A 22790-nucleotide genomic window follows, 5' to 3' on the forward strand; every position below is an offset into this window, starting at 1 on the left:
TGTAAGAGATATTATCATTTGAGGTCTTCAGAGATTAAATCCATAGCAGAGACAGTAGACATTAAATGTCTGGGGACCACTTATGACAAGCCAATTAGAATATCCAAGATACAAACATTCAGCAATTAACAATTAGACAGTGGTTGCATAAACAACTGTCACTCTTTTAATGATACAGTGTGTTTGCTCTCAAGTGATACCCACAGGGATTATATATCATCCAGAATGTACTGATGCTGACCTAGAGTAACTGAGGAACCATTTCTCATCTAGTACTTGCTCCATGGTTAGATGGAAACATCCTGGTTCATGCTCCTGCCACAAGTAAACAGCTGTTTTCAATTTAACTGCATAAATACACGTGGTTAGATAAACTTTTTTCAATAATTTTATAGATGACATTGGAAACAATTAATGAAATTAGTTAAACAGGATAATAGTATTCTGTTCAGTATCACAACAGCCCAGTTAATACATTGCATCCCAGTTTGAATTTTCTAATTGTAGTCAAGTCGCATTTATTTGTCATTCATGCCTCAACCATTGCAGTGTACAGTGAAAAATGAGATAGCATTTCTCCAGACCATGGAGCTGATTATTTACATGGATAAATTACATCAGAAACTTTTTTTACAAATAACATATCACTTATAAATATCATATTACATATGCTAGCCCTGTGTATCCCTGGAGTTCAGAAGCCTCACCTCTTGGGGGAGAAAGCTATTTTGCAATCTGGTTGTGCGGGCCCGAACATTTCGGTATCTCTTCCCAGATGGTAGGAGGGCAAATAAATTGTGGGAAGGGTGTGTGGTGTTGTTCACAATGTTTATAGCTTTCCACAAACAACAGCCATTATAAATGTCCATAATAGCAGGGAGAGAGACCCCAATGATCCCCTCAGCAGTCTTTACTATCTGCTGCAGGGACTTGCATTCTGGGATGGTGCAGTTCCTGAACCAGGCAGTGATGCAGTTACATAGGATGCTCTCAAATCATCCCCTGTAGAATGTAGTGAGGGTGGAAGGTGAACTTTCCTCAATCTACACAGAAAGTAAAGGCATTGTTGTACCTTCTTGGCAATGGATCTGGTGTTGAGAGACTGGGAGAGATACTACTCCAGGTGCATGCCAAGGAATATGGTGCTCTTGACTACCTCGATGGTGGAGCCGTCTATGGTTAACGGAGAGTGATTTCCACCCTCCCTCTACCCGGTTCTTCTGAAGTCAACTACCATCTTCATTTCCCCCCCCCCCCACTTTATTTTACTTCTTAATTTCAATTTTTGTCCTTTTCTCCCTGATTCTTCGTCAGGATGTGACCACACAAATGCTGTCCATCTTTAAAATGGAGATTCATCAGCCCAGAGATGAAGAGGAGTTTATTGTTATACACATTGTTCAATGTTCATGTGCATTGATATTCTTCCTTATTGCAGCTGAACGGGTACTTGTAAAGAAAATCTAAAATAGTAAACTCAATGAATTAAATTTGAAGAGAAAATTAAATGCACAAGATACATATAAATGTTGCTAGTGCAAACAAGAGACATGCAAATAGTTCAACTGGCTAGCACTGAAAAGAAAATTGGCTATGGTTTGTGTTTCTGTCACCAGTCAGTATGCCAAGATGCTCCCTTCCCCATTTAAGACCATCTGTTGCATCTCATATTTCAGTTGGACTTGGGACCAAGACCAGGGTTAAGCACGATTTGCCAAAGTAGACTGGAACACAACTCAAAATATTTTACATTACCTTCTATTCATTGCATTTTCCAACAAAGAAGATGATCTGTCAGTTCTTTCTCAAGATTCTGTGTGCAACGAACACTGCATATCCTTCTGCTAAAATTGTCAATTCTAGTCAGGCATACTTGCGCTGCTAACTCTCCTGTTATCAAATGCCTGTATTCGGTCACTCAACAAGCCTTTCCTCACAGCCTTCCTGGACCAGTTGTAAATCAAATGGCTCAGTTCTGTTTTTACGAAAAAATACTTAATTTCTAGTGCCTCGATGACTGTTTACCTGGATAGCACGTAACAGTATTCTGGTGATGAGCTCTGGAGGAGAGCCAGCCGGCCTTACTCCTTGGTCTATTTCATTGGATATGATCTGTTTACATTGTCCCTTTTTGGTATCCCAAACAAGATCAGACCCTGACATTTCACGAGTCATCATTGAAGCCTTGCAGGATGCACAGAATGAATTCTAGCTCACAATAAAAATGCCTCACTCATATTTTGTGAAAAAAGGAAAAATATTGATATTTTCCAACTATAAATCTTTATCTGACAAATAATTGCTAGTCTTCAGTATCCCGAGTTAAATACGTATTCATTAATATATTGCTGGTGCTCTTGACTTCCTCAATAGTGGAGATGTCGAAATATGTATTATTATATTGCTGGGGAACACTAATGAAACAGGTCTCCGCGACTGGTCAAATGAAGTCCTGCCACAGACACTCTGGCATCTTTCACTCTGCATGTCCTGGACACAGCAGGTTTGCTTGAGAATAGATGAACTCTAGTGATTCCCTTAAATATCTCAAGGTGCAGCTTGTGGATTCAGCCCAAGATTTTATATTATCCTGTCATTCACTTCAGCAGCCATTTTGGGACAGATTTCCACATATTTAAGCTCAGAAGCATGACAACAATCCATGTTTAATTCATCTAATTGCAGCAGTAATTCAAGATGTAAGTTCAAAGTTCTGAAATAGGGCAAGAGAAAATATTGCAGCTCTTCATAAACACTTACTCAGGCAATATCTATCCTTTAGTTCTTCTTTTGCTTTTAAAGTTACATTAAAAGGTTTTTAACCAGTCTTTTAAAGGTAGATTTTACATTACAAAAGGTTTCATTATTTTCATGGGCACACTGGCAAAATCCAAGATTGGAATAGAAAATTATTCAGAAAGAAGGGTGTCAACATTAGAGGGTTAGAAAGCTGCCATTGCATTTCATATAGTACTTGGCATTTTATGAAAATACAGATACTCCACAATTGAATGAAAAATACCAAATGAAGCCTCAACAACAGGAACTTTCCTTTGCAAAAGACATTAACAGCAAACACTTGGTGCTGAATAGATTTAGCAAAAGTACCTGCTGAATGTGTAAATGAACTACAATAGCAATTTGCTTTTAAATACTCCAAAATGATACAATATTCCTTGGTGTTTCAAACAAAAGTTGACACTCATCCTCAATGATATTTGAATAAAATGGTTTGAAGCTTAGTGAAAGAGATAAGCTTTAAAGTGTGTCTCATTTTAAGACAAAGAGATAGCGATGAAACAATTATGCTTTTGTTCCTGTAAGTTTGTTGAAAATTTTTGCCAATACCATTTTAACTAGAAGTGTACAATGGAAATTTGTTAAGACTGACCCAGGTGACTGGAGCTGGGAGGCAGTGGATCTACTGGCACAGCCCTGTACTGCTCAACTGTTTCAATCATAAAATTATTTTTCTTCAGAAGAGTCCCAGATTCAAATCAGTGAGAAAGCTTTTGAGGGAAGTGGAAGAACACTGTTCAGAGGAACCATGAGCCTTTAGCACACAAGAACCAATAAATGAGTCGATAAATAAGTTTATGATGTAGTTCAAATCTAACAGTAATTCTGGTAAGCACTGAAAGGACATGAAGCTAACTTACATTCAGTGAATTGCCTGAATATATAGAAATGTTTTTGGGAGATAATTGAGAAAGGTTTGTTAGAGTAGGTTACATGGAAACACTTTAAAGCAGGTCTTATTTGAAATACTGAAGACATAATGGCTTTTTAAACCTTTTTGCAGGAGCTATGGAGAGTGCTCAGAGAGGTCATTGAGGAGTTCTTGTTTACCCAAAAGCAACAAATGAAAGAGCAGGCTGGTGCCCTATTGTCTACAGAAGACTTGTTGTTGTAAGAGGGCCATGTGGTTTTGCAAGCAGAAAGAGTCAAACAGGCTGTCTCAGTCTCGGAGTGTAAGAGAGAGAGAGAGAGAGAGAGAGAGAGAGAGAGAGATCAGTGTTAGCCAACTGAAATAAGAATGACTGGCAAGAAGCACCAGTGTGGAAGACAGTCTAGTCAGCCCTTGTGGTTCATGCAAGAGGAGAGGACTGGCCGTCTAATGTTTAATTTGGAATAAGTGGAACAGAAAGGAACTCTGTGGTGACCTGAAAGAAAGAGGTTATCATCTGGAGAACCCTGATGGAGCAAGTTTCATCAGCAAGATACAGATGTGACTGAGGGAAGTAACTCAGTTATGAATGTCCTGGAACAACAAATCTCTCTCTGAAAACCGACAAGAACCTTCCTGAGTGGCAACCATTTACCTTTCGAGCACCAAAGCCTGGTGAACTTTATACATGTTAAATTCTGTGCACAGTATAAGAATTGCCTGCAACCAGTGAACTTGAAGGAATGAGAAGTGAGAATGGACTGTGAACCAAATAACTTTTCAGAACTAAAATATACATTACACACACGTGCGCTTGGAATTAGAAGGGGGTTAAGTTAGGTTAAGTAAGTTAATAATAGATAAGTTAAAGTTTGTTTCTATTTTCATGTTCAAAAGCAACTTTTGTTTAAGTAACCAAGTGTCTTGGTGAATATCTATTGCTGCTGGGGTTTGGGGTCCTTTGGGCTCGTAACAATTGAAACACAATAATGAGAAATGGCACCCAAACAAACATTTTTTTCTTTCCCTGTGCAATGGCTGTTGCTGGGCGTAATGCTGTTGCTGGGCGTATACCTCCAGTTTAAATTTGAGATGGAATATTTTGGAGGATCAAGAAACCACATGTTTTAATGGTTTATCAGATTCAGGGAAGTTCCAAAGATAATGCAATGTCATGCAGTCTGCCTTATCCTGTTGAGGGCAGGGGCAGAAAAAAAAATTAAATCTGCTCATGAGTACAGGCAAGAATTCTCAACTACAACAAGAAAAGTCAGTGTTCACTCCCAGATTGTTGAGAGCATTCAAATGAAACATCTGTGCACATCCGCAATCCACAACAAAAACAATTTTGAATAATCCATTAATAATGTGAGCTGCAAATAAAGCAAAGATAAAAGGATGGTTTCCTCAGTAACTGAGGATCACAGAGACAACCAGCTTAGAATACTTCCCCTTTGCCGAGTCAGACCACAGTAGATACATCAGCCACTCTTCCAATCTGTAATCATGATCAATAATCAACCTACTGATCACCTACCCTCATCTTTACAGAAAATACACAAATGGACAGTGGGAGATGAAGGGAAAGGGAACACACTCAGGCTATGGAAGGAGGTGTACTTTCTTGATTTAATACTCAGTGCAGAATAATAATTAAGGGTGAACCATGCATGTTTTCTGCATTTTATTACACTTTATCATTAATATGGTATCCTTGGGCAACAATCTAATAATGGAACATCTAAAATGATATGACTTAGTGAGGAATTATTTCAGTACTCAAGATGATCACACAAAGCTTGGTTAAAACAAAGATTTAAAACAACACTGTACATCTCCGGCCAGGGTGGCAAGTTTTAAAATTTTTTTTATTAAAAACCATGATTCATATATTCAAAATCATATACAATTAAGAGATAAAACTTGAAAAAACATACATGGTATATTTATACAAACTAACCCCCTACAACCCCCCCACCCACTAACCTATCCCACTGAGAAGGAAAAAAAGGAGGAGATTAACCATAATAACAATTAATTACCATGAATTGGAGGAGATTAACCATAATAACAATTAATTACCATGGATTGGAGTAACACCACTACTGTGCGGCCAGGGGGTTCAAAAACTCAAACCCACATAATCCAAATAAAGGCTCCAAGAGTTTTACAATAGAAAAAATAATGATCATGTAAATTATATGTTATTTTCTCCAATGGAATACAAGACCTCAATTCCATATCCCATCTCTGTATACTCAAATCAGTCTAATTTTTCCAAGTAATTGCCAAGCATTTTCTAGCTTCAGCTAATGCTAATCTCAAGAATGCAATTTGAAATCTATTTAATCTTAGTTCTAAACTCAATCTCTTAATGTTACTCAACAAAAATACTAAAGGATTTAATGAAAGTTTCAATTTCAAAATAACTTCTAAAAGTTCCTTAAGTCTATTCCAAAAAGGTTTTGCTATTTCACATAACCAAGTAGACTATATAAAAAAAAGCCTACTTCCTTCTGGCATCTAAAACATAAATCTGAAGAAATTAAATTATAGCTACTTAATTTTTCTGGAGTTAAATATAATTGATGAAAAAAATTATAATGAACTAACAGATACCTTACATTTATAATTTTAGTCATACAACCTCTACATAAATTCATCTGATTATCCTGATGAATAAGTATACCTAAATCTTTCTTCCATTTCAACCTAGATTTATGCAAATCAAATTTAAGCATTTTATTCTGTAATAAAGAATATATCTCAGACATAAATCCCTTCTTTCCACCCTCTAAATAAAATTTCAAAATTAGATCATCTAGGCAACCGTAAAGTATGTCCAAAATTATCTAATAATAAAGCTTTAATTTGGTAATAAATAAGAGTATTTGTAAAATGCATCATATTCCACTTTTATTCTTTGAAAAGAAATAAAATAACCTTCTTCATAACAAACTTAATACCATTTTTATCCGATAACTTCAAAAGTTGATTATTAATTGTAAAGGTAAAAAGCTTGTCATGATACAAAGGAGTTTTGCCTGAAATCTTCCCTCGAGTACCTATAACTTCATTTATTTGATACCATATTCCCATTAAATGTTTCAAAATAGGTAAATTATAATTACTCAATAACTTAAGATTCCATCTATAAATAAACTGATCCATCCTCTTTTCACCAATTTGAGATCATTCAATATTAGCCCATATCAACAACTTTTCCCAAATCAAACATTCTATTAATAAATTTCAACTGCGCCACATCAAAATAATTTTGAAAATTTGGAAGTTGTAAACCTCCTAATTCATATTTCCAACTTAATTTTTGTAAAGATACCCTTGCCATTTTAACCTTCCATAAAAATTTCCTCACCATGAAATTCAAAACCTTAAAAAAAAATTTGGGAATCTTACAAGGGGTAGATTGAAATAAATACTGAATCCTAGGAAAGATATTTATTTTAACACAATTAACTCTTCTTATTAATGTAATTGGTAAAACTTTCCATCGATTAAAGTCATTTTTAATTTTAGAAAGAAACGGTAAATAGTTTAATTCATATAAATGACTATAATTACTACCTACCTTAATATTTAATTTGATCCTGTGGGGGTGTGAGCAGTGGAAGCAACACGGCCACCATGTTGAGGGTCGTTAACGACTGTTTTTATTCAAATTCAGCACGTCCCTATAAGGGCGGCATGAGCTCAGTCACCTGGTGCATTGTGACATCACAATCGCTGCCCAGGGTGAGCGCGGGAAGGGATGCTGGAGTCAGAGAGAAGCCTCTGACGACGCCATTTCCCCATGGCTGCCCCGCAATGTGGCGATACAAGCAGGGTCGATTCGCCATGAAGATGTGCACTGCCACACAACCCGCCCCCAGAACGGGCTATGCATCCTGTCGCTTTGGCGGCTGGCCCCAGCGCTTGGGCGCGGCTGTCTGCACCGGCTGTGATAAGTCCAGATGAGCCGCCTTCAAGCACCATTGTAAAAAGTTCCTCTCTCCCCCCAACATCCAGGGTGAAATTTCCGCCAGACCAGTGCAAGACTTTGTATGGCCCCTCGTATGGTCGCTGTAGTGGTGCACCTTGTGGTCCCCTCCACACGAAAATGAACTGGGCCAAGTCAAGCTCTTTGGGGAGATGAAATGGCCAGGTGCCATGGCGTACCAGGGGTTGGGGAGCTAGGGAGGCCAGTCGCCTTTGTAGGTCTGCCAGCAGGTTTTTGTCGGTGGCCGTGGTGTCAGGGTCTGGGCCGAAAAACTCAACTGGCAGTGAAAGCAGTGTGCCGTAGACCACCTCTGCTGCTGAACCCTGCGGGTCCTCCTTGGGTGCCGTCCTAATCCTGAGGAGGACCCAGGGTAGTTCGTCTGTCCATTCTGGTCCAGAGAGCCTGGCCATAAGCAATGCCTTCAGGTGCCTGTGGAACCTCTCCACCAACTCGTTGGACTGCGGGTGGTATGCTGTCGTGTGGTGGAGCTTGACCCCAAGGAGCTTCACCATCTGAGTCCACAGGGCAGACATGAACTGCGCCGGGACTCCAAAACGGGTGATCCATTGGCTGACCAAAGTCCTGGCGCACATCTCCGCGGAGGCATCCTTAATCGGGATGGCCTCCGGTCACCTTGTGGCTCGATCCACCACCGTGAGCAGGTAACAAACCTCCTTGGACACCGGCAGGGGCCTGACAACATCAACGTGGATGTGTTGGAATCTGCGAACTGCTGGGTAGAAGTTTTGGATGGGGGCTTGCGTGTGTCGTTGGACCTTGTAGGGCTGGCACTTGGTACAGTTCTTGGCCAGTTCCGCCACCTCCTTCTTCAGCCCATGCTACACAAACTGCTCGGACCATCTGCACAGTTATCTTTACCGCTGGATGAGCAAGGTTGTGGATCTGAATGAAGGCCTTCGCCCTTCAATGCAGCAGAACCACCGGGCATGGCGTGCCTGTTGAGACGTTGCAGAGCAATGTGTCCAGGCTGCTAGGCACCCAGACATCCTTGAGTTTTGAGGCCCAAGATGGCGGTCCACAAGATCTGTGTCTCCACATCGTTCCTCTGTGCCTGAGCCAGTTCCTTGTAATCCAGGCTGGGCACAAGAGTGTTGATGGCTGGATGGGAGAGTGCATCTGCCACTACATTATCCTTGCCAGCCCTGTGTCACTGATAATCTGAGGAGGTGGCGCTGCTGTCTGGCGGACCATGGATCCTTGGCCATCGCCAGTGCTTGAGTGAGGGGCTTGTGATCCATGAAGGCTGTGAATGGCCTGCCCTCGAGGAAGCAGCGGAAATGGCGGATGACCAAATACAGTGCCAGGAACTCCTGATCAAAGGCACTATATTTGAGCTCTGGCGGGCGCAGCTGCTTGCTGTAAAAGGCCAGTGGGCATCATTGTCCATCAAGCCACTGTTCCAGAACCCCCCCTCCACTGCTGTAGCTGAGACATCCACGGAGAGCGCCGTGTGTGCCACTGGCCACAGGTGCACCAGCAGCATGGCACTGGCTAGAGCCTCCTTTGTCACGATGAAAGCCCCATCCGCCTCCTCTGACCATGATAAAGTCTTTTCTTTGGTGGCCATGAGCGCGAACAATGGGTCCTTGGTGCGTGCAGCTCCGGGGATGAAACGATGGTAAAAGTTCACCATCCCTGCGAACTCTTGGAAGACTTTCAGGATGGAGGGATTGGGGAAACGTTGGATGGCTGCCACCTTCTCCGGCGCTGGTGAGGCCCCAGCCACCAAAATGGTGTGCCCAAGGAACTGGAGGGACTCTTTGCCGAACCGGCATTTGGCCATATTAAGTGTGAGGCCGAAGTCCGCCAACCAGGCAAAGAGTGTGCAGAGGTGGCCTTTGTGTTCATTGCGGTTGTGACTGGCAATGAGAATATCGTCCAGGTAATTGAACAAGAAGTCCAGGTCTTTTCCAACCGTATCTATGAGGTGCTGGAAAGTTTGGGTTGCGTTCTTTAGACCCAAGGGCATATGCAGGAACTCGAAGAGGCCGAAAGGGGTGATAATGGCCGTCTTACCCACATCGTCTGGTTGCACTGGAATCTGATGGTATCCCAGTACGAGGTCCACTTTGGAGAAGACCCTTGCGCTGTGGAGGTTGGCGGAGAAGTCTTGTATGTGGGGCACTGGGTACCTGTCAGGGGTGGTTGTGTCGTTCAATTGATGGTAGTCCCCGCACTGTCTCCAGCCCCCTGAACGATTTCAGGACCATATGGAGCGGCGATGCCCAGGCGCTGTCCAAGGACTGAACGATTTCCAGTTCCTGGAGCCTGGAGAACTCCTCCTTTGCCAGCTGGAGCTTCTCGGGTGGCAGCCATCTGAGTCTAGCATGCAGCGGAGGGCCCTATCTGATGATGTGGTGGAAGACTCCATGCTGGGGCAAGGCAGCATTGAACCGTGGCTCTAAGATGGCAGTATTACCTCCGTCAATTGTACGTGTGTGACCAATGCCACAAAGTGGCCAACAACTTCAGAAGGAGAAGTAGCCAAACCATCCCCCACCCCGAACAGAACAAAAAACAATAATTAATAAATCATTTCAAGCATGATAAGCTTCTTCCAAATCTCTATTAACTTGATCATCATGTATGTCAATTTCAACAAACTGTTGAGATCCCCTCTCTTGTATACCATTCTTCTGAGCTGGTGCAGACAGTTGGAAAAACTTTCTTGACTTTTCATCTGTATATCATCAGGTAAAGAATTAGCAAATGTAAAAGCTTAAGCGTCATCACTAAAAAACTGAGATTGAAAATTTTCTTAAAACTTTAAGAATGGCAGGATATCGAAAAGCAAATTTGCATCCTTTCTTTCACAAAACAGCTTTGGCAGAATTAAACTCTTTACGACATCCAATGATGTCTTGGCTCAAATCAGCATAAAAGAAAACTATTATTCTTAACTACCAGGGGGCCTTGATTACTTTTCACATGCAACTTTCAAGATCAATTCTCTAATCTGATGGTGTAAACTCTAATCAGGATAGAGCATGGAGCTTGACCTGGAAGAGGTTTCCTTCTCATCACTCTATAAGCTCAATCCAATTCCAGACCATTTGGGAAATTTTCTTTCCCCAAAACTTCAGGAAACACTTCTGAAAAAATTGAACTGGATCAGGACCCTCAAAATCTTCCGGATGACCAACAATCTTAACATTTTTCCGACTTTGATTCTCCAAAGCATCAACCTTCTTCAATAAATCATTCCTCTAAATTTCCCAATCAGTAAATGAAGCCTCCATCTGACCCATCTTTTCTTTACGTTGTTCCATGTTATCCTTACAGTCATGAAAATCTTCTTCAATTTATCTTGTACCTTATCCACCATTTTCATATGCTTTGCCACATCCATCTTAATAGATGATATCTCTTCTTTCATACCAGTAAATTGCTCCTTCATAGATGAAAAACCTTGACTCATCTGACTTACCATATTCTCTATTTGCTTAGATAATATATTAAATTGACTTGCTGAATCTGCATAATGAGGATCAGACTTAAACTTCATTGACACATGCTTAGATATGGGCCTACCCTTATATATTACTGGATCTTCCTCTTCTGTACCTGGGTAAATGTCTTCTTCCTCCAGTCCCCCTCCGATGTCTCCTTCCTCCTCTGTCAAAACCGATGGCACTTCAGTCTGCCCACGGGTCCTGAGCCCCCACCCCCGTCAGTCCAGCATCACTGAGCTACGAGAAGTTGGGTCCCCACGCATGGGCTGAACTTGATGCAACGCACAAAGTTTCGCGCATATGTGGTTGCTCCTCATAGTCGGGAGTACTGTGTACAGTTTTGGTCACCAAATTATAGGAAAGATATAAACAAAATAGAGAGAGTGCAGAGAAGGTTCACGAGAATGTTGACAGGATTTCAGGGTCTGAGTTACAGGGAAAGGTTGTGCAGACTGGGGCTTTTTTCTCTGGAGTGTAGAAGATTGAGAGGGGACTTGATAGAGGTGTTTAAGATTTTAAAAGGGACAGACAGAGTAAATGTGGATAGGCTTTTTCAATTAAGAAAGGGGGAGATTCAAACTAGAGGACATGGTTTAAGATTGAAGGGGGAAAATTATAAGGGGAACATGAGGGGAAATTTCTTTACGCAGAGGGTGGTGGGGATGTGGAATGAGCTTCCGGCAGACGTGGTCGAGGCGGGATCATTGGTTACATTTAAGGAAAGACTGGATCATTACATGGATAGGAGGGGACTAGAGGGGTATGGACCAGGTGCTGGTCAGTGGGACTAGGAGGGTGGGGATTTGCTACGGCATGGACTAGTAGGGCCGAACTGGCCTGTTCTGTGCTGTAAGTGGTTATATGGAACCTTCAAATGTGCTCCAGTCAGAGCTGTCATTAATACCCAATTATGACACTTCGAATCACGTGGTTTCGTCTGCACCCGCTACAAACACGCACTGTTGTTTCCATTGTTGCTGGTGTTTTTATAGTCACTGCTTCTGTCAAATTTTATGGTGCTTTAGCTGCCACATTGTGGGAATTAGTATTTGTAAATACATTAAGGATGTGCTTATGATATTGTCATTTAAAGGTGTCATTTTAATTTTGCTAGTTGTTTATCTCACTACTACTGCCATTACATTCAGTGATCTACGGGAATTACGATTTACGAGTAACATCAGTACAAAAAACATTACTAAGGATTCTGTATGGTCTGATGCGGGTCCATTGGGCGGGTGGCAGGGGGGTGGTGGTGACACCATGAGTTACCGCACTGGGTGACACCAACCCTAGTGACGCCATTGATGACAGGCACTTGGACTGCAGTTTGGCTGCTTACATGGTGCGTTATTTTGTCAAGATTGCATTGAGCATCACACTCTGTCTAGTATTTTTTTCCCTCAATACTCATGCAGATTTTAACACAGAAATTATTTGTTTTAAATGCTAAAGTGCTAATAATCAGGTTTGCCCAAATAATTAATTACTAAGCAATTATTTCAGATGTTAGCAACATGGCAGATTCGAAGTTAATTAATTTCCAATGATTGCAATCATTAGAGAGGTTTTAAATGATACTGGTTAGGAAATTATTTCTTACATGCTTTAAAAATTGAATTAATGTTGAATTACATTGATGGCAATATTTGGCTCAGAAAATATCTCTGACCTCTTCAGTCGCAGTGAAACAAAGCCTCAAACTGAAGTGCATTTTAATTTTTTTTATATATCCAAGAGAAGTTCTACAAATGAGAGTTCTGATGCAACAGCATCATTAAAGCATTTTTTTTAAAAAAACAAGTTTGTGTTTTGGGTGTATATTCTTTGGCAAGCTTTTTTCAATGGTTTCCACTTGAAGTATTTGCCAATTTTCCCTATTCCTGTCTTCAGTGGACAAGTTTTCATTGCTTTGGGTATCTGTAATATCACACCGGCTGGCTCTGTTTAGTTTCTCCTCATTTTAATTTCAACTGAACTGATGCCTTCAATGACATGGTAAAAATGATCACCAGCACCATCAATATTTTCCACATTTTCTTTCCATTGGGGAAAAATATAATAATAGTTACTAATCATTTGCTTCTCTTTGACAGGGCTGAGTTTTAAGCAAACAATGAGTGCTCAGTTCTTTTTCAAGTTATGACCAAATGATGAATATTGTGAAAGGAGATTTATGCGCAGTCCTCCTTTAGGCATCAATTTAATGGAGGGAAGATCTTACAAGTTTGGCCAATACCTAAAGATTTCAAAATAATTGCATTTCTGAGGTCTTCTGCCCAATTACCCACAATTCTTTGAGCCAAAGATTTCTAATACTCTATCAAACAAATCTCATTTTTAAAACATCTAGTGCAGCAAATTGATATTGTTGGATTATCTATCCAATACAAAATAAAGAAACTCATCTCCTGTTCTTAAAATAAGTCTGACTAGAACTACATTTGCTGTTATAATCTGAAGATTAATTAATAACATGATTATAAATCTTACCAAAAGATATTCACATCAGAACAGATGGTGATCCTCCTCTCAACCAGTACTGCAGCTCAAATCCCTAGGTTATTCTTCCTTCCAAGGTTAATGTAAATATCTGGATGTTGTTTGGGTTAACCAATAATTTGTCACAAAGTTAATTAGCCATGGAGCTACAGTGTCCATTGCATGTATTAATCTGATCACATTAATACTTGAGAACTAATATGGTTGAGTTGAACTATGAGCATCTCTACTGAAGAAAAAAATGGGTTACAAAACACAAATTAATTAGGCTGGAAGAGACAAAATAACATACACCTGAAATATAGAACTCATTGGAGCAATATCAGTGGCTGTACTTTACCAAGACTGGTACTCAGGAATTACCACCCTCAAAGCTGTCAGCAGTTATAGTGGGTTGAATTTTTATGCATTTTCTGCCAATTATGTTAAGAGCAGGCTGGACGCAAAAGTTCAGTTGGGGATCAATCCTGACCATATTCACGAACAGCCTTGATCCATGCAGAAATTTTCAAAATTGAGATGACACACAAAATGTAAACAATGGAAAGTAGATTATTTTAAAATCAGAAACAAACTACAGCTGCTGGAAATATGAAAAAAAAAGCCCTGGGTAGCACGGTTAGCCTAGCAGTTAGAGCAATGTGATGACAGTGCCAGTGGCCCAGATTCAACTCTTGCGCTCTCTGTAACGAGTTTGTACATTCTTCCCATGTCTGCTTGGATTATCTCCAGGTGCTCCGATTTCCTCCCACCCTCCAAAGCATACGGGGGATGTAGATTGATTGGTGTATTTGGGTGGCACAGGCTTGTGGTCTGGGAGGGTCTGTTATCTTGCTGTATGTCTAAATTAAATTTAAAATGCTGGAAACACTCAACAGGTCAGGTGGAATCTGTGTGAAGAGAAACAGTTAACCATTCAGATCAAGTCACAAATTTCAAGTCAAAATTAGTTTAGAGTTGCAGAGATGGGAGGGGACCAGGTGGGGAGTCATGATGGAGCGGATAAAACAAAGACATTTCAGTCATAGGGTTTCTGGGATCAGCTAGATGGTTATATTATCTGATGCTAATACGTGGCTCAAGAGATCTGCCCATCAGGAGGGGCAAAAAAATGGAACCATTGTCATAGGTGAATTACTCAAAGATATGGGCCTCAACATCCTTCTGTGAAATTGGATTCTGGATTTCCTCACCTCCATCACCAATTAGTGCAGATTGGCATGAACATCTCCTCCATAATCTTCATCAGTACCAGAGCACCACAGGTACCCCTGCTCTACATATGGGTGGATACAGCAATTTGCTGATGATACCACGGTAATAGACTGTATAGAAAAAGGGCAATGAGTCAGCATACAGGAGGGAGATTCAAAACCTGGCTGACATTTACTAACAACAACCAATGTCACCAAGCCTAAGGAGCTGATTGTAGACTGTGAAAAGGAAAACTAGAAGTGTACAATCCAGTGATCATTGGGAGAAATCAGAGGTGGAGAGAGTGAGCAAATTTAAATTTTTGGGAGTCACCATCTCACAGGACTTTTTCCGGACCCAACACACAAATGCCACTGTGAAGAAAGCACGTCAGTGCCAATACTTCCTCAGTAGTTTGTGGAGATTCAGTATGTCATTGGAAGGAAACTTCTACAAATGCTGACCAGCTGCATTACGGCGTGGTATGGGGGAACCAATACAACTGAGCGGAAAGCCCTGCTAAAAGTAGTGGACAGAACCCATTGCATCACAGGAAAAACTCTCCCCACCACTGGGAGCATCTACACAATATGGATATTGGAGAGCAGCAGGACTCATCAAGGCTCCACACCACACAAGACATGCTTTGTTCTTACTACTGCCATCAGGGAAGACGTATTGCTGCCACAAGACTTAAACTTCCAGGTTCAAGAATAGTTGCTAACCCTCAACTATCAGACTTCTAAACAATGGACTCAATTTAACTACTCTTACTTTACTCAATTATTTATTAAATATTTATTTTTCTGTATTTCCACAGTCAGTTTGTTTGCATTTGTGTGTGTGTGTGTGTGTGTGTGTGTGTGTGTGTGTGTGTGTGTGTGTGTGTGTGTGTGTGTGTGTGTGTGTGTGTGTGTGTGTGCGTGCGTGCGTGCGTGCGTGCGTGCGTCTCTTGTATAAATTTCTCTCTTTTAGAGACATAGCTTTCTTCTTATGTACAGTTTACAGTTACCAATAATGAGAAATTCTGCCTGGTCCACAGTGAAAAGAATCTCAGGGTTGTCTGTGATGTCATGTATGTACTCTGATAATAAACATGAACTTTGAAATTGCAGAATTGGCCAGTCTTGCCCTCAAGATGTCAGGAAAGTCATTGACGAAACAGCTGGGGAGAAAAAAATTTGCTGGGCCCAGAATACGGTCCTGAGGAAGTCCTCCAGTGATGCCCTGGAGTGGGTTACTGATCACAATTGTCTTCCTTTATGTAATGTTTGACTCCAACTATTTTGAGTGCCCATGAGACAGTTGAGGACTTTAATCTTTCACTCGTCTGCAAAACTACATATCCTTTTGTGTGCTGGGCTGCTGAATCTCCTCTCTAGACTAGCACGCCAGCACAGACTTTGTGCCTGAATAGAACTTGGATATGTTGATGCCAATGCCTATTACCTGTGTCACAGAACACTGTGGTCTGAAAGATGCAGCACGAGCATTCACTCAGTGGACTATATGAATTTTCATTCACAAACTTAAGAACTGTTATTTTCTGCAATGTTAAAATGCACAGCACTATTGTGAATGGTCGGTTAGCAACTGACAATTACAAGTCAAAAAAATGCAGTAATAAAATATCTATTTCTGAAAACAGAGCCACCAATTCTGTTCTGTCATTTTGGTGCTCTCAGAATTTCTGTAACGATTATTGCACACAAATTGTGCCATGAATAGCTTATTAAAAATATCCAGTTGTGAATTTCAGTCAAAGCTGTGTAAATTTATTAAGATTTCATTGTATATCAGTACTGCTGTGGGAAAAAAAGCAGCAATCTGTCAAAAGACAATCAGACCATCTTCTGCTTGGTATCAGATGTAGACAGTGCACATATACACTTGTATGAGATTTTGAAAAAATTATTAGGGCTCATTGATTTGAAACATTGTTTCTCTATATACAAATGCTGCCTGACCTGTAGTGGATTCTACATTTTAGTGATTATCCAAGACTAATGTGAAGAAGTCTTTTAGATGGATGGCTGAAGCTCCTGTTGTGCTCAACATGATGAGTGCCAAATCACAGCCTTCACCATGCTCTTTCCCATCTTTTCAGAGAGCGGGGAAGTGGTGATTGAGCTTTCTTTTTCTAATGCCAAAGCCAATCTTGTTCAAACTGTAGTTGCTAATACCAGTACGATTTCTCTAAATTCTAGACCTTTTGATACTGCAAACTCTGGGACGAGACTAATATGTGGTTGAGTGGCTCCAGGATCTTGTCATCACCCAATGCTGCAGTTGCTTAAATTACACAGTCCTTCAAATCGAAGAGGTCGAGTTCCACCAAAGTTCATAGGTACATGACTGTAGCCCATCACCAGAGTTAAACAAGAAAATCTGGAGACACTGGACCTGAATGCAATGCACAAAAGTGCTGGAGAAACTCAGCAGGTCATGCAGCATCCAGAGTAGATAACTAACCTGATCTCTCAACAAATGCTAATGACAACCATGACAGTAGTTTACTCCAGATATACAAGAAGTGCTCAAGGTATTTTCAGTAAACATCTTGGCTCTCATTGACCAGCATGAAGGACCAAAAAAGCATACTCTATTCAGGATTTCTTCGACATTTGAGGTTAATGGTATATTCTTGATTACTCCCTCTGCAGATGCATGACACATTCCATTTAAATACATTCTACAACACTCATCCTTCAGTAATGATTGATACAATGTATTAAAAATAACAATGCATGCTAAATATTGTTCTTATAAAGGATACAAGCACCAAACATAATGATGTTTACTGTCATGCGGTCAGTGAAGGAGATTTTAAGTTGAGGCTTGATTAGAATGAGGGACATAGCGACTGAAGAAACAGTCCCCAAAACTGAACTATTCGTATCTGAGGGAGCTTGGCACCTAAGAGTGGAGATGGAGACAGTAAATCACAGGGTTTAGTTAGGACCGAGGTTTTTTTGGAGGCCAAATGCTTCATCAGCTCAAGTTACCTCGTTAGTGCAGTAATATGTAGCTTGAGTCAAAATTACTAACAAGGGAAATGAATACAGAGGCAAAAGCAAAAGTACCTGCTGAGAAAAGTGAAATGATGTTTAAAATGGAAATTTTTTAAAAATAAGAGAAAATATCTGGAAATTAGATGAAAATATTTTGCATCCAGTTTGATTTTGAAATGCATTGAGCTATTCCCAGTCGCCAATCAATAATCTTAGCAAGCTTTGGGAGGGAAAATTCTTGTGCAAATTTGACCTCAAGATGTCAGAGCTGGATATATCTCACACCCTAAAAGTTAAAAAAACATCCAACATTATCAGATAGATGTTTTCGCTGTAAGAAGGAAATGGGAACAACAGTACATGCAATTTGGGCACGTGAGAAAGTGAAAAAGTTTTGGGAAGATCCAAATCAGGTATTAAATAAAATCACAAAAAGCAACATACCAAAAAATCTAGAAATCTTCTAAGTAATATAAGAAGTAAAGAATTAGGCCTCAAACTGGATGAAGCACAAAAAAGATTTATTATGATAGCCTTAGCTGTAGCAAAAAAATTTATAATGTCAACTTGGAAATCAGAAGAGAGCCTGGAATACAGCAATGGTACATGGAAATGAATAAATGTATTCCATTGGAAAAAATAACATATAATTGAAAAAAATAAAGTCACATTATTTGAACAAATTTGGGAACCGTACATGGAACATAACAGAGAGGGCTTGCCTCAGCCCTCTACCCCTTAAAATGATAAAATGATAAGAAGGCAAAATGACTTGATCCAGTGTGTAAATTTATTTTCATTGTGTGATGACATTGTTTAATGGTTTTAATGTATTGTATATGTTGAATGTTTAATGGGTTTAGAGGAGGGTGGGAAGGGGGGAGAGAAGGTAGGGGGGGTAAAAAGGGGAGAAAATGCCACTGTGTATATTTAAGAGGGAAATGCTTATATGTATTTTTATTGATATGGTTCACTGTGAAAAATACAAATTAACAATAAAACATCAGAGATGAATCACACCATTCAGTCCATGAGTCTATATTAAAGGGACATCATTTTATTCTGAGGTTGTTCACTCTGGTCCTAGATTCTCTGACTACTGAAATATCTTTTCCATGTCCACTCTATCCAGGCCTTTCAATATTATGTAAGTTTCAATGACATTCCCCCTTATTGGTCTAACTCCCAGTGAATACAGGCCAAGAGCCATCAAACCTACTCATACTCTTTCATTCCTGGGATCATTCTCATTAACCTCCTCTCGTCCCTCTCCAATGCCAGCACCTTAGATACAGGGGCCTAAAACTGCTCACAATACTTCAAACATGGTCTGACCAACATCTCAAAAAGCTTCAGCATTACATCGTTGTTTTAAGATTTTAGTTCTCTTGAAATGAGTATAAAGATTGCATTTACCTTCCTTTCTATCAAGTTAACCTTCCACAAATCCTGCACTCAGACTCCCAAGACCTTTTGTGCCTCTATTTTCTGAATTCTCTACCCATTTGGAATATAATCTGCGCTTTTATTCCTTCTTCCAAAGAGCTGACCGTACACTTCCCTATGCCATATTGCATCTGTTGCTTCTTCACTAATTTTCCCAAACTGCAAAAGTCACTCTGCAGACTCCTTGCTTCCTCAATTCTACGCACGCTCTACTTATCCTGTGTTATCTTCAAACTTGGCACAAAGCCATCAATTCCATCATTTAAGTTATTTACATATAACATGAAGAATAGCAGAACCCAACACCTGCAGAAAACCGGCAGCCAACCAGAAAAGACTTCCTTTATTCATACTCTTTCCCTCTGCCAGTCAACGTGCCAGCATCTTTCTCATGACATCATCTGTTCACTCACCTCACGCCTTTTGAAAATCCAAGTACAGTAAACAACATTCCCTGTCTATCCTGCTAGTTACATCCTCAAAGAATGACAAAAGATTTGTCAGACAAGAGGTCATCTGAAGGAAACTATCTTTTATCCTGTCCCTCCACTAACCTCATCCTTCATGAAGGACTCTAGAATCTAGTAAACCATTGAGGTTGAACTAACCAGACTATAATTATCCTGTATTATCCCTTCTAAAAGAGGAGAGTGGCATTTGTAATTTTCCAATGCTCCAGAATGATTGCTGAATCTAGAAATTCTTCAAAGATGAATGCAAGTGCTTCCACAATCTTTTCAGTTGTCTTTCAGTAACCAAGGTGTACTCCATCCAGTCTAGTTGACTTATCCATCTTCCAATCTTTTAGCTTCGCAGGGTAATATGATACATTCACGTCTGCTCCCTAACTATCTCGATTTTCTGGCATGTTACTAGTGTCTTCCACAGTGAAGACAACCATTTTGTTTCCCCGTACCACTTCACCAGCGTCCCTTGTAAGGATTCCATTCCTCTCTCACAATTCTTCCATCTCCTTCGCATCTGCTTCAAGGATGAGGTATTCTGTGCAAAATCATCTGAGATGTCCTCTTCCTTGAAAACTGTGGCTTCCCCTCTACTACCATGATCTCGGCCCTCACTCAAATATCCTCCATTACCCGTACATATGCCTGGCCCCCTAATCATCCCACGTGCAACAAGGACAGGATTTCCCTTGTCCTCACTAGCCTCCACATCCAACACATCATCATCTGCCATTTCTGCAACCCACTACGTGATCCCATCATCAGACACATCCGCAGGGTCCTTTCCCTCCGTGACTCCCTCGACAATTCATCCCTTCCCACCAATCACTCCCTTGGCACCTACCCCTGTGATAACAGAAGTGCTATACTTGCACCCACACCTCCTCCTTCACCACCATTAGGGGCCCCAAACAGTCCTTCCAAGTGAAGCAACAATTTCCCTGTGAATCTGCAGGTGTAATCTATTGCATCTGGTGCTCTTGTTATGGTGTCCTCTACATTGGAGAGACCCGACACAGACTGGGAGATTGTTTCTTTCAGCACTTCAGTTTGGTCTGCCACAATAGCATGGATTTTCCAATGGCAATCCATTTCAACTCCTCACTCCATTCCCATACAGATATGTCTGTCCTTAGTCTCCTGTAATGCCAGACTGTGACCACTCACAACTTGGAGGAACAATAACTCATCTTCCTTCTGGGCACCCTCCAACCAGATGGCATTAACATCAACCTTTTCAGTTTCTATTAGTCCTTCCACCCCATCTCTCCCCTTCTCCATCCCTATTTCTCCTTTCCTCGAGCTCTGTCTGTCTCTCTCGCTCTCCCCCTTTCCCTCTGCCTCCTTTCTCTATCTCTGCATTCACAGAGCCACCCCCTCCCCATCAATTCTTGTCCATGTCTAATTATCACCTTTTGCCCATTGGCCTATGCTCCTCCCCTTGCCCTTTCATTCCTCCTCCCCAGCCTTTCTATTTCAGACACACGCCTGCTTTTTGTTCACACTTTGAAGCAACTTTGGCTATAAATCTTTACCTTCTCTGGACTCTGCAAGACCTGCTGAGTTCCTCCAGTATCCTTGTGTTTTTATTCCCATCACAGTGTCTGCAGACATTCGAATTTCACTCCATAAGGATTCTATATCTGCTGATCCTATGTACCTTCGAGCTACGGATTTGATTTCACTTTTTCATTTTGATTTCATATTATACATGTTAGGGTGGATAGGAGAAAATAAATAGAATTTCTTGTTTAGTGTGACCTTAAAGAGAGAAGGCAGAGAAACATCTTAAATGAAGAATAATATATTTTCAGTCAACACAGTGCCTACTCTTGGATCCTTCAAGTGAGAAGGAGTAATACTACATGATTCTGATTACCACTGATCGAAAAAATGTCGATAAAATGCTATGCTGTTGTTCAGTGAACTGAAAAAAATTAAAGGTTTACAAAACCAAACAACTCTTCTGCCAATACTTTAAGCCAACTGGCAGATCTGAACAGTTCAGTGCAGGAAACAGTATCTCAAGTCATTTGGCTGCAAGCTAACAGACTCCTGGCAATCAACCAGCTCTTCTTTGACATGCATTGGTGTGAATAAACCAGAGCGCCACCAAAATTATGATCATCTCCGCATGTCATAATCTAGATTTGGGTTAATTTTAATTGATCAAAATCATGATAAAATAACAAGTCAAAGACGCTGATTAAATTGACAGATGTTGAGTATAATTAATATAATCAACTGCCAATACACTCACACACCTCGTAATGCACAAATTCCAAGAACACAAAGCTGTTGAATCAACCGAATATTAAAAAAATTTGAAATTAATAACTTCAAATGTCAATCTTAAAAGTGGTCAGAAAAATATAGAAAACCACGGTAAGTCTATTGTCTTCTAGATGGTGCCAAAATGATTTATAATGGCTATGTTTATTTTTGCCTTTGTTATCTCAAGACATCATTATTCCACCATAATTCCTGGCCATCTTCCATAAACTTGAAACAAAACTTGTCCCCACTCTTACCAAGTCTTTTTCGCTCCTATTCTTGATGATCACTCTGGCTCACAATTAACCAAGCTGTTTCTTTAAAATGCTCATGTTTATTTTTAAATTCTCCATGACCTCATTTCATTCTTAGATCTCTAACTTCCTCCATCCCTGCAATCTTCCCAGACAACAACTGTACTTGTGAGTGATTATAATCCGTTTACCATTGGTTACAATGCCTTCAGCTGTCAAAACCTTGAAGCACAGGAATTTTGACCACGATACCAGTTTCCCCTGTAAAATCTATCTTGAAAATCTCACTCTTTGACCCAGAAATTGGTTTCTATTACACTTTTGCCACAGCGGTCTAATGACACTTCTGCAAAGTTTGGGATGTTTATTCTGTCAAAGAATGTTGCATTGTGTGGGAATAATTAAAGACAAATTTTTTTTGAGAAGTTTTAGAGATTGTATTTGAAATAATATCTCAATAAAATTACTGCAACTTTTTTTTGAACAAACCTTCAGGATCACAGGTCAC

General features: G+C 40.3%; 1 protein-coding gene across 5 annotated transcripts in view; it reads right to left on the reverse strand.

The window, feature by feature from the left end:
- Positions 1-22790, reverse strand: part of kcnh3 (potassium voltage-gated channel, subfamily H (eag-related), member 3) — a 698780-nt gene that overhangs the window by 628089 nt on the left and 47901 nt on the right. For 3 of the 5 annotated variants that reach the window (XM_069934516.1, XM_069934515.1, XM_069934513.1), the window contains exon 1: positions 7257-7322. The exons of the other annotated variants lie outside the window; for them this stretch is intronic. The gene's annotated coding sequence lies outside the window, so the exon portion shown is untranslated. Of the gene's footprint in view, positions 1-7256; positions 7323-22790 lie in introns of those variants that run through there. 5 annotated transcript variants of the gene reach the window in all.

Source organism: Narcine bancroftii, chromosome 4 (genome assembly GCF_036971445.1).
Source record: "Narcine bancroftii isolate sNarBan1 chromosome 4, sNarBan1.hap1, whole genome shotgun sequence".
NCBI lineage: Eukaryota > Metazoa > Chordata > Chondrichthyes > Torpediniformes > Narcinidae > Narcine > Narcine bancroftii.